This window comes from Lithobates pipiens, unplaced genomic scaffold (genome assembly GCF_037356315.1).
Source record: "Lithobates pipiens isolate NorthernLeopardFrog02 unplaced genomic scaffold, aLitPip1_a1.2 Scaffold_25, whole genome shotgun sequence".
In the NCBI taxonomy this organism is placed as follows: domain Eukaryota; kingdom Metazoa; phylum Chordata; class Amphibia; order Anura; family Ranidae; genus Lithobates; species Lithobates pipiens.
Window position 1 is genome coordinate 103,285,739 of NW_027507787.1, and position 5,257 is coordinate 103,290,995.

General features: G+C 47.6%; 2 pseudogenes; both read right to left on the reverse strand.

Moving 5' to 3' along the window:
* Positions 1 to 3,601: 3,601 nt before the first annotated feature.
* LOC143931516 (5S ribosomal RNA) lies at positions 3,602 to 3,721 on the reverse strand (annotated as a pseudogene).
* A 92-nt stretch (positions 3,722 to 3,813) lies between these two features.
* LOC143931387 (5S ribosomal RNA) lies at positions 3,814 to 3,932 on the reverse strand (annotated as a pseudogene).
* Positions 3,933 to 5,257: the final 1,325 nt, after the last annotated feature.

A 5,257-nucleotide genomic window follows, 5' to 3' on the forward strand; every position in this document is an offset into this window, starting at 1 on the left:
CTCCTATACTATCGCCCAATGGCTAGAGTAGCGGTTAACGGATGGGTGTCGGACCCCTTTCAGCTGGGCCGTGGCACATGTCAGGGTTGTCTCCTATGTTATATGCTTTGGCGGCAGAACCGTTGGCTGCTGCACTTCGGGCACACCCGGCTGTAGTAGGCCTCTGACGCGGTTCTCTGGTGGAATCGGTAAGTATTTATGCGGATGATACTTTACTGTATTTAGAGGACTCGGGTCGGTCGTTGGAGTCTGCCCTGGGGGTCATAGAGGAGTTTGGTGGTCATTCCGGTCTGCGTATTAATTGGACCAAGTCGCAGGTTCTACCCATTGACTTGTTCTCCCCGGACCGGGATGCAGCTTCTCTCCCACTCTCCAGGGTATCCTCCATTCAGTATTTGGGAGTACAGGTTACGAGGGAACCTGGGGAGTATATTCATCTTAATCTTGAACCACTGCTTCTGTATGTGTGGGAGAAGACTAAGGCATGGTCCCGTCTCCCCATTGGGGTTATGGGACGGATCAATATTACTAAAATGATCCTCCTGCCGAAACTCCTTTATGTACTTTGGCATTCCCCTGTCATGGTCCCCGTGGCGTTCTTTAAAACATTAGACGGTGTCTTAAACACCTTTATCTGGGGCCCATCTAGACATAAATTGGCATGGAACACACTTAAAAACCCGACCTCTATGGGGACTGGCTCTCCCTGATTTCCACACATACTACATAGCAGCCCAGATTTCCAATTTTTATCACCTCCATAGAGCGGATAGTCACAGATATCAGGCCTTGGTGGGCGGGGGGGCTGAATCCCTTGTTGATACTCCCCTTCAGATGATTTTTCGGGGTGGTGGGGTTAGGGATGCCCGGTCCCGGATCCTGCCACACCACCGGAGTATTCGGAAACTAGCCCTTAGATTACTGGGAGCTGACTATTACCACTCACATACACTGCTATGGCGCAACCCCCTGCTTCGTGAGTTGTCTGGCTTACCAGATGTAGACTTGTGGGCTTCTAGAGGGATACTTTTTCTGTATCAGGTGGTGACTCCTATGGGCGTAAGGGATTTTCCCTCCCTACAAGTGGAATTTAACATACCCCCTCATATGCACTTTCGCTACTTGCAATTGCGACACGCGCAATTTGCTCAGGACTTTCCGAATGTACAGTCGCTGGCTTTGACAGATGTAATTATGGGAGACGAACCGGCTAAATTGATCTCGACTCTATACGGCCTACTCCGGGCCCGCTTGGTGGCGCAAACCACTGAACGGGCCAGGTTGAGATGGGAAGAGGACATAGGTCCCTTTGATGGGGGGGAATGGGAGGATGCCCTTGAGAACGTTCAACAGGCTTCGCTTAGCCTACCTGACCGACTAACGCAGTACTATGTGATACACAGGTCCTATCCCACCCCTATCCGGATAGCTAAGTATCATCCTGACTATAACCCGAAGTGTCCCCGTTGCTCTTGTACGACTGGTACTTTCTACCATCTTCTCTGGCAATGCCCATTGGTCCAGGAGTATTGGGGGCAGATTGTCAGGTTTCTACATGACCACATGGGTTCACCCCTTCAACTTGACCTACTTAGTATATTTCCTGATACCTCTGTTGATCAATACTTGGCTACATTTTTGCACTCTACGCTGTTTACCGCACGAAAGCTTGTGGCTAAATACTGGATGCGTCCAACCATGCCTACTATGCGGGAATGGGTAATGGGCATTAATAGTAAGCTACCCTTGATTAAACTGGTGTATAGAAATCGTGGGTGTCCAGCCAAATACCACAAAATATGGGATAGGTGGGTGGAAAATCTGCATACGTGTGTGGAGTGAGCTATATTGGAGTCTATACTATCATTGTCAGGAATTTTCCTTAATGTAAGATGTATTACTGTCCGTCACCTATGAAGAGGCTAATGTTTGTACCTACTGTAATATCTTGTTATAACTGAGTTGTTCAATAAACTTGTGCTGTTAAAAAAAAAAAAAAAAGAAGCGCCATGTGGTGCTATAAGTATTTACCCACAGAATTTATGTCACATCCCACTATAGGGGCTCAGTTTAAAGTCAGTCACCTGATCGCTACCCAAAACACACTCACGTCTTTGGCTTCCCCCCTATTCCCTATACGTGGCCATCCAACCTTTGAACTGGGGACCCACTTAGAAATTCCAACCTAGACAATGCGTCTAAATTCGTCATTAAAGGAAAATGGCCTTCTTTCTCAACCCTAACAGATCCGACAGGGCTTTTACAACTGCCTTTTTGGAGAGCGGCGCAACAACATCATTTTCTCCATTCCATCCCCAATCCTCAAACGTTCGCCCGCCCTCAGACGGAGTTTGAGACTCTATGCAGGAGCGAAGGCCCTTTGGCCCACATTCTCTCTCGAACAGATTACCCACACTTAACCTGTCTGTCCAACTGGGAAAAGGACCTTAATTGCTAATTTTCCCCAGCACAGAGACAACGCATTATCACTTTGGCTCTCAAAATGTCGCTGTGCACGAAGATACAGGAGACGAATTTTAAACTTCTCACCAGGTGGTATTTGACACCATCAAAGCTGCAGAAATGTTTCCCCTCTTCTTCGAACATATGCTGGAGGTGTGGCGAAGAAGAGGGCACGTTGCTGCACATTTTTTGGTCCTGCCCCAGCTTGGTGGACTTCTGGACAGAGATCCGATGCAAAACACAAAAATTCACAGACTTCTCCATCCAGGAAGAGGCTGCATTCTTTCTCTTGCACCATTCACAGATTCCCATTAAGAAGTACAAAAAAATCAATTTTACGGCATGTGATAAATGCGGCGAAATCCTGCATCCCTCTCTATTGGAAAAAATGTTCCACCCCTTTCATTACTCACTGGCTTAGGAAAATAGAGGACATAAAAAAAAATGGAGGTCTTGATCCTCACATCACAAGGTAAACAAGAATTTTTTAAACAAACCTGGGACATCTGGAATACCTTTATATTCTCGCTGGAAGGATGTCGCCTGCTATCGCCTTAGTGCTCTGAGCTTTCCTTGACTTGCCCCTTGGACAGTGGCTGCCATCGTGTCTCGCCCCCTCTTCTCCTTTTCTGATCTTTCAACCCTTCTCTTTTCTGCCTTCCTCCCCTATCTCTCACCCCCTCCTCTCTTTTGGAAAGAGTGGAAAATTGGGAATGACGGCCCCACACCCCCCTCTGGATGGATTATGCCGGAGGGACCTGGGGTTTGTGTGACCCTGGATCTTGGTACAGTACTTTATCCATGCCTCGAATCATTGTGATTGATGGAAGGCAGACTCACAGTTGCGAATATACCTGTATCAAGTACTCGGGGGACCGTCTTCCCCTATTTGGAGAAAAAATTATATTTAAAAAAAAAAGAAGCCTATGACACCTGGTATTCCCACGCGGTCTCCCTTCCAGACATTTACCAGGCCCGACCCTGCTTAGCCTCCAAGATCAGACGAGATGGAACAGATTCAGGGTGATGTGGCCGTAGCCAATATCTTCAGGCACTCTCAACTCTCTTGACAAACACCAAGATGGTCACCTTGGAAACAAGCGGAAAAAAAAAGGTCAACGGCAACAACATAAAAAGAAGCCTACGGCATCTGGAAATCCCAGGCGGTCTCCCATCCAGGTACTAAACTGGTCCCAACCCTGCTTAGCCTCTGAGATCAGATGAGATTGGGCTCTTTCAGGGTGGTGTGGCCGTAGGAGATTTCTTCAGGCACTCTCAACCTTGACTAACGCCAATATGATCACCTTGGGAAACAAACAAAAAAAAGTCAACGCCAACAACATGAGAAGAAGTCTACAGCACCTAGTATTCCCAGGTGGTCTCCCATCCAGGTATTAACAAGGCCCGACCCTGTTTAGTCTCTGAGATCAGACGAGATCTGGTGCTTTCAGGGTTATGTGGCCATAGGCGAGCTCTTCAGGCACTCTCAACCCTCTTGACAAACACCAAGATGGTCACCTTGGTAAACAAACAAAAAAAAAAAAACAAGTCAACGCCAACAACATAAAAAAAAGCCTTCAGCACCTAGTATTCCCAGGTGGTCTCCAATCCAGGTACTAGCAAGGCCCGACCCTGTTTAGCCTCTGAGATCAGAGGAGATCGGTCACTTTCAGGCTTATGTGCCCATAGGCATCTCTTTGGGCACTCTCAACCCTCTTGACAAATGCCAAGATAGTCACCTTGGGAAACAAGCGAAAAAAAAACAGGTCAATGTCAACAACATAAAAAGAAGACTACAGCACCTGGTATTCCAAAGCCATCTCCCATCCAGGAACTAACTAGGCCCAACCCTTCTTAGCCTCAGAGATGAGAAGAGATAGGGCTCTTTCAGGGTGATGCTGCTGTAAGCGAACTCTTTGGGCACTCTCAACCCTCTTGACAAATGCCAAGATGGTCATCTTGGGAAACAAGCGAAAAAAAAAAAATGAATCAACGCCAACAACATAAAAAGAAGCCTACAATAACTGGTATTGCCAGGTGGTCTCCCATCCAGGTACTAACTAGGCCTGACTCTTCTTAGCCTCCAAGATCAGATGAGATTGGGTGCTTTCAGAGTGCTCGGACTCTTTCCCCATCACTAATGGGACGAGGCAGGGGAGCCCTCTGTCTCCCCTAATTTTTATTCTGACACTGGAACCACTTATGTGTCACGTTCAGAATGACCCGAATATTACTGGCATATCCAAACCCTCGGCACACCACAAAATTGCGGCGTACGCTGACGATCTAATTTTTTTCGTCTCCAATCCACACATTTCGCTTCCCAATATACTCACGGCTCTCCGGCGATACGGCAGCCTATCAAACTATAAAATCAGTTGCACCGTCGGCTGTATTGAATATATCGGTCCCGGATGGTGAGGCCAAGAGGCTACGCTCCGCTTTTCCACTGAGCTGAAAAATCTATACGTTACCTGGGCGTTGACATCGCAGCGGATTTGGCGCAATTGTACCCGCTTAATTTTGTCCCTCTCCTGAATAGACTGAAATCTGATTTGGGAAACTGGCATGCTTTAACACTGACCTGGTTCGGGCGCTGTAATGCATTCAAAATGACGGCCCTCCCGTGGATCTTATACTTGTTCCAGACATTACCGATCTGGTTACCCCCAATTTTTTTCAGACAACTGCAGGTGCTGCTCCGGGACTTTATTTGGGTGCGCAAACCGCCCAGAGCCCGTTTGCAATTGCTTGCCAGACCAAAGGACAAGGGGGGTCTGGGTCTCCCAGATCT